The sequence below is a fragment of the Melanotaenia boesemani genome, chromosome 5 (genome assembly GCF_017639745.1).
Source record: "Melanotaenia boesemani isolate fMelBoe1 chromosome 5, fMelBoe1.pri, whole genome shotgun sequence".
Classification (NCBI taxonomy): domain Eukaryota; kingdom Metazoa; phylum Chordata; class Actinopteri; order Atheriniformes; family Melanotaeniidae; genus Melanotaenia; species Melanotaenia boesemani.
This window is the reverse complement of record NC_055686.1, coordinates 24134412-24146887: the sequence shown is the minus strand read 5'-3', so window position 1 is coordinate 24146887 and position 12476 is coordinate 24134412.

Below are 12476 nucleotides of genomic sequence, written 5' to 3'. Positions count from 1 at the left end.
TTCTGTTCATTACTACACTATAAAAATTTTGGAAAACTATGATGTCACAGAATACCCAGACATCCCATATATTCTGTGCAATAATCAGAACAATAAGCTCCGTCTGTATCTTACTCCTCTCATTGTAAAAATTTTGGACAAGTATGAATTTTACAGAAAACTACCAAAAGTTGGAGATGGTGGATGTTAAGCTAGCTGAGCTAAAACAACAAGTTACTCAAAGTAGAACTATGCTTACTAGCTTGGCTAAGGCAGTGGAATTTAACGTGGAAGAAGTGAAAAAGTGCAAAGCCAAAGTCAAAGCAATGGAGAAACTAAATGAATAAATAAATAAAGAGAACATTGAGCTGAAGATGAGACTTCATGCACAGGAGAGATACAGAATTAGGTGGAACCTCCACATTAAAGGCGTAGACGAAAGAAAGGATGAAGACATCAGAGCAAGAGTTATCCAAATCTTGGGGCACATAGTGCCTGATATGGGCACAAAATTGGAAGCTGCCGCTAATGTTGTGCACATGCTGGGAGAAAAAGATGGACAAAAGACATAGACACATTGTGGTTATGTTTTCTCACAGAGTAGTCAAAAGATTAAATTTGGACAAAGAGTAAAAATTCCTCCTTTTGCAAGGAGAAAGGCATAAGATTTTCAGAGATGTTACCAAGAGAAGGCTGAGAGGAAAGGCAGTGACTGTGGCCCCAAATAGAGCAAGCAAGAAGAGCTGGAAAGATCATCAAATCAAATCAAACTTTATTTCTAAAGCACAAGTGCTTTACATGATTAAAAACACTTATGCATATTAAAAAAATAAAACAATCATTCACATACATCAAAGTAGAATAACTATAAACACTCATTCAAATATTTCACATAGTCGCACGCACACACATGTATACACGCACACTGAGAACTCGTGCCGCCGAGTTCTGGAGTAGTTGTAGGTTTGAAATGGACTATTTGGGAAGACCAGAGAACAAGGCATTACAATAATCTAATCTACAAGAAATAAAAGCATACATCAGCACCTCTGTGCTGGCCGGAGAGAGAAATAGGCAGACTCTGGTGATGTTTTTAAAATGTTAAAATCCAGTTTTTTGTTATATTTCTGATGTGTGGAGTAAAATCCAGCTCAGAGTCAAAAAGAACACCCAGATTTCTCACACACTGAGAAGAATTGAAATTATGTAGTCTTGATAAAATGAACTCTCTCTTGCACTCAGGACCAATAAATAAAACGTCAGTTTTGTCCTGGTTAAGCTGTAAGAAGTTTTCTGCCATCCATGACTTAACATCTAAAATACAGTTTAAAAGGACGTTAACTGGCTCCAGGTCATCAGGAAACACTGCAATGTAAAAGTGTGTATCATGAGCATAGCTGTGAAAATCAGTGCCGTGTCTCTTGACGACATCCCCAAGAGGTAACATATACAAATTAAAAAGTATCAGGCCTAAAATTGATCCTTGGGGAACCCCACACTTGACTTTATGAATTCCTGAGGAGCATGTATCCATACTTACAAAAAATTGGCTATCTGTCAGACAGGAGTAAAATCATTTAAGAACAGTACCTGAGAGGTCCACCAGATTTCTGAGTCTGTCTAATAATTCTGGTGATCAGTTGTATCAAAGGTGGCACAAAGATCCAATAAAACCAAGACAGAAAATTCCTGAGTCTAAGTCAGATCTAAGATCATTAACAATTTTTGAAAGTGCTGTCTTGGTACTGTGGTTTGTCCTAAAATTGCTTGATATTTTTCTAAAATCTTGTGTTTATTCAAAAACTCATGCAATTGAATAAAAACAACTTTTTCTGTCATTTTACTTAAAAAAGGTAAGTTGGATACAGGTCAGTAGTTATCAAGAATGTTTGAATATAAATTACTCTTCTTCAGAAGGGGCCTCACCAGCACCTTTTTAAAGGCAGCAGGGAAGACACCCGTCTGAAGAGGGTAATTTACTATGTTTAAAAGCGCAGGCTCAAAGAAACCATAAAATGTTTTTAAAAGTGATGTGGGAATTGGGTCTAAAAGGCAGGTTGTTGTGTTAAGTTGGGAGAAAACTCAACCAAGCATCATTGCATCAACCAGGACAAAACTCTCCAGTGTTTCCTCAGGTAAAGGCAGAGATTCAGATCTGTCATTAAGATAAAAGACTGGATGTAATAACAATGATCTTACTTGTGAAGTGGTCTGCAAAGTCCCCACATGCAGCATCTTATGCAGGCATGGAGGACTTGTTAAAATCTGTTTGTTAAAAGAGCAATGGTTTTAAAAAGTAATTTTGGGTTGTTTTTATTATTTGTGATGAGATTTGAGTAGCAGAGTTTTCTTGCCTGTTTTACTGAAATATTGTAGAATTTGCGTTGTTCCTTTAAAATTTCATAATGGACTGTTAATTTTGTTTTTCTCTGTTTCCTCTCTGCTCTCCTGCAGCTTCTTTTTAACTCATTAATTTCCTGGCTTCTCCACAATGTTTTTAATTTAACACCTAATGTTTTTGTTTTAAGTGGAGCTGCTGAGTCAAAATTTGCAGCCACTTCATAAGTAATATATCGTTTCCTCACAGTTCTCTCCGAGGTCTCCCGCTGGCTAAAACTGGTGATGTTAAAAAACACACAATAGTGGTCTGCCACAGCCACGTCAACAACAGAGGACACGCCAGTGGACAGGCCATAGGTAATGACCAGGTCCAGGGTGTGTCCTTTGTTGTGAGTAGGCTGTGTTACATGCTGTTTAAAACCCATACTATTTAAAATGTTTAAAAACTCACTGGCGTAGGAATCACCACTGTTGTCAATGTGAAGGTCAAAATCACCAGTTATTAAAATTTTGCTGTATTTAATGTGTACAGTTGATAAAAACTTTGAAAACTCTAATAAAACAGGAAGGAGGGTTTGGTGGTCTATAAATTGTACTGGATAAAACAGGTGGGTTGTTAAAAAGGATGCTTAAATGAAGAATAGTTTTTCAATTATATTATTTGTGCTGATATTCTATTCTATTCTACTCTATTTTACAGTCATTTAGAAGACGGTTTTATCCAAAGCGACTTACATTTGAGAGTAAGAACAACACAATCATGAATTCAAACAAGATGGGACATCATAATTAAGTGATATAAATGTATATTTAAGTCATTTTGTTTAAATACAAGATCACGATTTCATCACACAATATCATTTGGGCATAAGTGCACACAGCTTCTTCAGTACTTGGTTGAGCCAAAGAGCTGGACAAATCTTTCTAACTCATTCTGTTGAGTAGAAGAGTTAAGCTAAGTGTGGAAATGCTCCTTAAACAACTGAGTCTTTAGCTTGCTCTTAAAAGTGGATAAGGACTCTGCGGATCGGACGGAGTTTGGTAGATCGTTCGACCACTGGGGAACAACAGAGGAGAAGAGTCTAGCGACTGATTTTGTGCTACATTGTGGTGGGAGCACTAGGCGTTTTTCGCTGGCAGAGCGTAGCTGTCGAGAGGGAGTGTAGCTCTGGATTAAGGAGTGAAGGTAGACAGGAGCCGTTTGGGTCATTGTTTTGTAAGCTAGAAGCAGAGCTTTGAATTTGATGTGTGCTGCAACTGGAAGCCAGTGAAGAGCAATTAGCAGCGGATCATCTGCAGAGGTTTAACTGAGCATGCAGGCCAGCCAGTAAGGAGTTGCAGTAGTCAATGCGTGAAATGACCAGAGCCTGGACCAGGAGCTGTGCCGTGTGTTCAGTTAGGTAGGGTCTGATCCTCCTGATGTTGTAGAGAGCAAATCGGCAAAACCAGGCAACTGAGGCAACATGGTCCTTAAAGGTCAGCTGGTTGTCTACCATGACACCAAGATTTGGTAGAAGACGTAGGAACAAGTGTGATAGAGTCGAGCTGCACGCTTATCTGTGGCAGTAAAGAAGGATTAGCTGGAAAGACATTAAGCTCAGTCTTGGACAGATTTAGCTGAAGGTGGCGATCCTTCATCCATGCGGAGATATCAGCAAGGCATGCTGATATTCGCATTGAGACGGTTGTGTCGTCAGGTGGGAAAGAAAGGAAAAGCTGAGTGTCATCTGCATAGCAGTGGTAGGAGAAACCATGAGAGCTAATGACTGCACCGAGTGAGGAGGTGTATAGTGAAAAGAGAAGAGGGCCAAGCATCGAGCCCTGAGGCACCCCTGTTGTCAGCCCATGTGATCTGGACATTCCCCCTTGCCAAGATACTTTGAATGATTTCCCTGTGAGGTAGGACATAAACCACGAGAGGACAGATCCTGAGATGCCAAGCTCCAAGAGTGTGGAGAACAGTATATGATGGTCGACCGTGTCAAAGGCAGCAGACAGGTCCAGCAGTATAAGGATTGAGGATTGACCAGTGGATCTGGCAAGCCGTAGGGAATCAGTGACTGACAGGAGCGCAGTTTCAGTAGAGTGGCCTTGCCTATAGCCAGATTGATATGGATCAAACAGGTTGTTGTCTTGGAGGAACTGTGAGACCTGACTGAAAACAGCATGCTCTAGTAATTTAGATATGAATGGAAGCAGTGAGACTGGCTGGTAGTTTTCAGCCTGGGCTGGGTTGAGTGTGGGTTTCTTCAGCAGCGGGGTAACCCAAGCTTGCTTGAAGGCAGAGGGAAAGACATCGGATTTAAGAGAGGAGTTGATAATATAGGTTACTGCAGTTTTGATTGTTGGTAAAATGCTCTGCAGGATGTCAGAAGGAACAGGATCAAGAGGACAGGTTGTGGGTTTTGAGCTGACTAGAAGTTTAGAAGTTTACTTCGTCCTCATTTAGAGAGCGGAAAGAGCAGAGTGAGGCACCAGTAGGTGGTTTGGTAAGGCTGAGTTGGTCAGGCTCAGTGAATTGGTTACTGATGGTAGCGACCTTTTCAGTGAAGTAGGAAGCAAACATTTCTGCAGTCAGCACAGTGGGAGGCTGAGCAGGTGGTGGAGATAGAAGAGAGTTAAACGCCATGAACAGTTATCGTGTGTTGGGAGCATTGCAGATCTTGTTCTGATAAAAAGGCTATCTTGGCTGCCTTTAGGCTGGATGTGAAAGTTTCAAGTTTTTGCTGGTACTCAGACAAGTCAGTGTGCTCTTTTGATTTGCGCCACTTTCTTTCTGCAGCCCTGAGTCCTGCTCTGTGCTCCCTTAGAACATCTGTGAGCCATGGACTGGGAGGATTTTGTCTAGCTGGTTTGGACACCAGAGGACAGAGTTTGTCCAGAGAGGAGGCGAGAGAGGAGCAGAGTGTTTCTGATAATGACTGTTGAGCAATCGAAGCTGTTCCACCGCCTTTTTTACCTCCACTGATAGAAAATAAAAAATTTAAATTTGGGGGAGATACCTCAGTGAGCACGACTGATGCATCAGTGCCGTTATGTGAATCAACTGCTGGTGGGTTACATCCATCAGCTGATTGTTTTTTGGACTTCAGTTCCTCAGATAGCTTCCGGATGTCTTCTTTCAGGTTAGTGATCTGTTTGTTTGTTGGTTCCAGGCTTTTATCGGAAAGTGCTGACGCAGCCATTTTAAGCCTTCTCCGGTTTCTGGTCAAAACCGTTCTTCATAAAACCATAATATTAAAAGCTACGGTTAGTGTATAGTGTAACTGTACAGTTCAGGTTTTAAAAGGCTTAAAACAGCTTAAAAAAAAATAAAAAAAAAATAAAAAAATAAAACCGATAAAATTAAGCAAAGTTGGGCAGAGCGTCTTGTACAGTGTCTGCTAGCGGAAGTAGGTGGCCTACTTCCGTGGACCCTTTGGATACATCGAAGGTCGCAGGATTGGATCTGATGGTTGAAGCTACTCTGATTGGGTGAAAATATGTGAAGGGACTTAATTGCATTAATCTACCTCAAGGGTTTAAAGAAAAAAAACTACTGAGTACAGTAGTTTTTTTCCTGTGCTGTTTGTGTGTGTATGTGTGGGTGGGTGTTCTAAAGTGAACAAGACCCAGAGATAAGTGAACACCTCCACCTGGGGCAGGACCTCATTGCCGACCCGGAGAAGGCACTCCACCCTTTTCCGGCTGAGGACCATGGTCTCGGATTTGGAGGTGCTGATTCTCATCCCAGCCTCTTTACACTCGGTTGCAAATCACTCCAGTGGGAGTATATCACTCAGACTTCACTTTATTGCCACTTGGCAAATCTAGCTAGCTGCCCCTTAATAAAAACTCATAGTCCAATGTGATAAACTCTGAATCACCTAAATTAAACTGCTACTAGTTATTGGTACACAGTACCAAAAAATGTGGTGTAATGCAAAATTCCTACAATAAAGTGTGATTTAGTTTTTTTTTTTTGTTTGTTTGTTTTTAGTTTTTCAGTAAGATGCTAAATTAATATTATAATTTTAAAAGGCAGATTTTTTTTTAGCAGATTTTACATGGAGAGGGGTTTTGTTTAAACCTGCGATTTAAATACAATAAATCCCCAGTGGGAAATAAAAAGTAATAGAAACAACTGTAGCTTAACATGGTTTTTTTTACCAGATAAACAGCACCTGTGCAGCGAATTTCAAATGGCTTTAATTTGGTTAAACTAGCTTTAGTTTTGCATAACTAATAAGTATTCCCATTATATCTAATTGCACATTTTTTCCAATGCATTTTAAACATTCAATTGTTATACCTTAAAAAAATGTCATGTTTGATATGTGCATCATAATACTCATCGTCAACTATGCTTTCTTTTGTCAATAGCCGAGATGTCACCTGCTTGAACGGCTTCTGCATAAAATACAAAGTGGATTCAGCACAACAACATTGAATCTTGATTACCTGGAGTTTTTATGTCGCCAGAAGCTGGACGTCCTGAACACCCTATCCAATTATGTACAAATACCCGTCGTCATCACAGAAGCTAATTTAGCCATTACAGTCATTTAAAAATATATATATTTATTCAGGAGCAGCAGGCAGGAACACTAATATTGATCAGTTTGTCATTTTTCTTTCCCCAAGCTTTATATTTATCATTTCATTATGCACACGGAAACTGATTTATTTACTTTATTGCCTTGCCCTGTTGTCTTATGTCATTAAAAAGTTTGTTTTTTGAAAGGTTTCACTTGTTTTCTTACCCTGTGGTGCCAGTCCCACTAGTAGGTCAGATGAGTTTTTAGTTAAATCTAGGTGTTACTCAGTGAGACATTTCATTTTACATTCAAAGCAAAGCAACTTTATTTCAACAACATGGTGATTAAAAGGGCTTTACAAAGACATTAAAAACATAAGATTATATGAAGCATAATTAAAAAAAAAAAAAAAGACAAAAAGGTAAGAACATAAACTAAGCATGATCACGGTTTTTTTTTTTGTTTTGTTTTGTTTTGTTTTTTTTCTTATCCAGCTTAAGAGAGACGGTGCAGATTTGGTCTTTTAAATACAAACCACTGAAATGCAGCTGCGAGACAGAATCCTGTCTGAAGGGGATCTTCAGTGTTGTCTGCGTTGTCTTTGACTTTAAGTCCATAGTGCTGGGACATTACATGCTACCACAGGGCTGGCTTTAATAGATGAAAGAAAGCCGCATCAACCTAATCATTTAACCTTATGAAAGTGAATTGTAAGGATGGTTATCATATATCTATAAGAAATATAGAGGCTAATGAGGACCATCATGTCTGATCTTTAATAAATGCTAGCTCGTTGGTTGAGATGAATATTTCCCGCCAAAAATGTATGAAATTATTGTGCTGGTTACACTTATTTAATCTATTGTCAAATATGACTTGATCATCACTTAAATCAACATTAACATAATAATGCATTCAGTGACAAACGTGTATGTGCAGCAATAATATGTTTATTTAGTTTTCACCCTCAGTAATCTGATCGCTGCTGTCTGTTCTGTAGCAGAGTCTGTCAGTGCGAGGTTGTTGGAACTATTAGAGGCTCCATGACCCACGTGACCGCTCTTACAGCGAAGTCAATGGATGGCGTAACTCCGAGTATATCGAAGGGTCTGTCGGAGACAAGGGAGAGAGACCGACAACTGACCAATCAGAGGATAAGACACATCAGCCACAGTCTCCGCCTCCGGAGTCTCAAAACTCCAGCAGCTGAGCGAGGGAGGACTGTTTAGCCGAGCGTGCAGTGACAGAACTGAAAGCGAGCGGGCCACCGCTGCGAGGACATTGGTCCACATATGTGAACACAGTGGATTGATGAGCTCTCACGAGGGTGAAAAAACTGAAAAAAAGCCATATAGGAGTCTCTGGGGGACACGGTCGAACGCCTTCTCCAAGTCCACAAAGCACTTGTAGATTAGTTGAGCAAACTCCCATGCCGCCTCCAAGACCCTGAAGAGAGTGTAGAGCTGGTCCACTGTTCCATGACTGGGACGAAAACCACACTGCTCCTCCTCAATCTGAGGTTCGACTATCCTGCTCTCCAGCACCCCTTAATAGACCTTACCGGGGAGGCTGAGGAGTGTGATCCCTCTGTAGTTGGAGCACACTCTCCGGTCCCCCTTTTTGAAGAAGGGAACCACCATCCCAGTCTGCCTGTCCAGGAGAATTGTCCCTGATGTCCACAAGATGCTGCAGAGGCGTGTCAGCCAAGACAACCCTACAGCATCCAGAGCCTTAAGGAACTCTGGGCGGACCTCATTCACCCCCGGGCCCTGCCACCGAGGAGCTTTTTAACCACCTCAGCGACCTCAGCCCCAGAGATGGGAGAGCCAACACCAGGGTCCACTGACTCTGCTTCCTCATCGGAAGACGTGTTGGTGGGATTGAGAATTATTTTATAAATAAAATTTGATTGATTTATACTCTGGTGGACCCGCTAGAGTTTTGGGTTTTCAAAACAACACAATCAAACAATTTTATGTGAAAATACTCAACAGATGTTTACTTAATCACAATTACAAGCCATATGAACAGCAACCATGGTTAATATTTGCCCTTTACCTTTTATAGAACACATTTATAGATTAATGTGCAACTCGTTTTTTTAAATAAAATGTAATATAAATATGAAAATCAGGTATAATCAAGTGAAGTAGGGGGGAAAAAACTACTGATATTATTCATTTGAACTTCATTAGACATATAACTCATTTAGGTTAGTTTACATAACACAAGTTGAACATATACAGTAACAATATCAGTCTCATCACATCAGCCCCACTGAATTCTGTTTACACAAGCCTATACAAAACATGAGGGGCAGAGTTTTACAGTGTGTGCGTGTTGCATATGTATTTGTTACACTTGCTGCATGTATATTGAGTTTTCCTGTCCAACTTGGGTCCACAGACTTCACATCGCTTCTTTTTGTTTTTGCTTACCACAACCTAGAATAATGAAAAGATCAGAAATGTTACTAACACCTCTCTCTGTTGCAAAGCATACATGACATACTGCAACAGCATCACACACTTACTTCAGGTTCATCAGATGGTGGTTTTGTAGGTCGGGTGGATGGGGCACCAGCATTCTCCTCTTGAATTCTCCCCACAATGGCTGCAGAAGCTGGTGTTCGTGGAACATGTTGTCTTTTGAGGATTTGAGGTCTCACCAGTGACTTTCCCAGTTCCTCGAGAAAGAGGCGTCTCCTCTGGAGATTCCCTCTGTTCCACTCTGTGTTCAGTGCCATCCAGATGACAAAGGCATCTTTCTGGTGGGCTTCTGATCCCGGAGCTGGCTGCTGATGGGCTGGTCGTCTTCATTTTGATTGAACCTCATCTTCTTCTTCAAAGACTTCAGACTCTGAATTTTCAGAAATATGAGCTTCAAATTCTGAAACCTCTTCCTCATCTTCAGAAGCTTCTCTCTCTTCCCAAATCAATTGCAAGGCCCTCTCAACAGATAATCTTTTGGCCATCTTGATCATGGATTAGATTTATATAGCGCTTTTCAAGGCACCCAAAGCGCTTTACATTGTGAATCCATTATTCATCCACTCCTCACTCATACCTGGTGATGGTAAGCTACGTGTGTAGCCACAGCTGCCCTGGGGCAAGCTGATGGAAACGTGGCTGCCAGTCTGCGCCTACGGCCTCTCCAACCATCACCGAACATTCATCCACACATTCATACACCAGCGATGCCAACACTGGAGGCAAGGAGGGTTAAGTGTCTTGCCCAAGGACACAACGACAGATGAGTGGGAATCGAACCGCCAACCTTCTGATCATTGGATTACCTGCTCTACCGCCTGAGCCACTGCCGCCCCACTTTTAGTAAAAGTTTGGTTCCCGCAAGACAGAGGGTAAAATGTGGGGGAAAGTAAGAGCAGACGGTGTTGGTTGCAACAATGTTACAACTTTGTGTGGGAACAGGAGGGACAGAAAACACTATCAGTAGCCCCAGAAAGGAGGAAGACAGAGTGAAGGTACACAGGACCTAAACTTTCCACACTTTATTATCCCTGGGTCCAGTGGACCCACACACCCTGTATGTAATATAAATACGTAGGGTGGTGTACAGTATGCGGTCATTGAAAATGTGTTTTGATTTATGTTCTTCACAGATAATGAGCCAAAGCCAATGGATTTCAGGTTGAAAAAATAATTAATTGTTTCATTTTTCTATTGATAAAAACTGAAAACGGGTCCCACAGACCCAAACAAAATTGATTTTAGCATGAAAGCGGGTATTTTTTAATGTGTAATGGTGACCTGCATCATAACCATATCTCTGCTGTTTTTAACAAAGCAAATCATTAGAAAATTGGGTAAAAATGCATGAAGTTGTGATGATTGTAGTTGGACATACTCCTTAGAAATAATTTTTTTTTATTTTATTCAAGTAAACACATCAAAATACAGCATGACATAAGTACAATAAATCACAAGTACAAAGAAAAAGAACAGGGCTGAGCAGCAACAACACAAAGGATGGGAAAACAAGAGTTCAAGGTAGGTTTATGTATATATATTAATGAAAAAAAAGTAAATAAATAAAACAAATAAAACAAAACGGCACAGATTATTGTTATTTCTGTTATTTCTTTTCTTCTTTATGTTATTTCGGAAGTTGTTTCAAATAATCATCCAATGTATGGGCTTTACCGGATTTGCAATATTTCAAAGCTTTATTCAAAAGGAATATTTCTCTTTTGAAGGCCTCAAGGATTGGGTCAATTTTCAGGAATCTACATTTGTGAATAAAAAATTTTGCTAGTATAATCACATTATTAATTCCAAATTCGTTTGTTTTATTTTCCATTCTCAAACCAAATCTAATTATTTGAAAAGTTAAGGGGGGATAATATATATTTTTACCGGTTATCCAGTACTGAATATCAGTCCAAAAGTCTAGTGTTTTTTTGCAAGAATAGAAAAGATGCTCCACTGTTTCAATATCCGCCTTACAGAAAGTGCACATATTCGAACTGATGTTAAACTTATTATGTAAAAACTCGTTGGATGGATAAATAGCATTTAAAATTTTAAAATGGATTTCTTTTGCTTTAGGTGGAATTGGGAAAGCTAAATATTGAATCATAAATTTCGGGTTATAATCTTTTAAAAAGCATTTTCTTTTTAGTTGAGATGGAAAGTAGTGTTTAGTGAGATTTAATCTCAAAAATTTATTGTTACATTTTTTATCCATAAATACACAACCTTCAATTATTAAAGATGGTTTTCTGATTATATAGGAATGGAAATGAGTCAAGATCTCTTTTGCCAATTGAAACATTGCCAAAGGAATAGCTTTTAGTACTTTCTTGAATTTATTTTCAGAACATACCACCTCATATTTCTCAATGAATTTGTAGTATGAGAGAGGATTTCCATCAGTATCTAATGAATGTAAAGTGGTCCAGATTCCTTTGTCCATCCAGTCTTAATAGAAAATAGATTTTCTATTTATTAAGATGCACCTATTGTTCCAAATTGAGGTTGTGTGAGGGGAAAAGTTGTGTTTGTACATCATTTTCCAATATTGGAGAACCTGTTGGTGAAAGTCTGATAATTTAATTGGTAATTTAGAAATTTCAAAATCACATTTTAGTAAGAATTCGATTCCTCCAAGGTTTTCAAAAATTATTTTAGGGATGTAATACCAATAATTGTTTTGTTTATTTATGAATAATTGAAGCCATTTTAATTTTAAAGTACCATTCATTGGTACAAAATCAATCATATTTAAACCTCCTTCCTCCAATGATTTAACTGTATCATTCTTTCTGATATAATGATGTTTATTTTTCCAGATGTAATTAAAGTGATTTTGATTTATTTTTTTCATGGAATTTTCAGATATATAAGCATTGAGAGGGGTAGATTAATCTTGAAAGACCATCCATTTTAGTCAGCAGAATACGTCCAAAAATGGACATGTCTCTTAGGAGCCAACTATTTAAGATCTTCTTAGAGTTTTGTATATTATTTTCAAAATTTAGGCTTTCTCTTTAATTATGTCCTTTGTGATTGTAATTCCTAGATATTTAATTTCATCTCTAGCTGGGATGTTAAAGTAGTTTCCAGGTGGTTGATTGTGAATTGTTAATAACTCACATTTTGTAATATTTAAATGTAAACC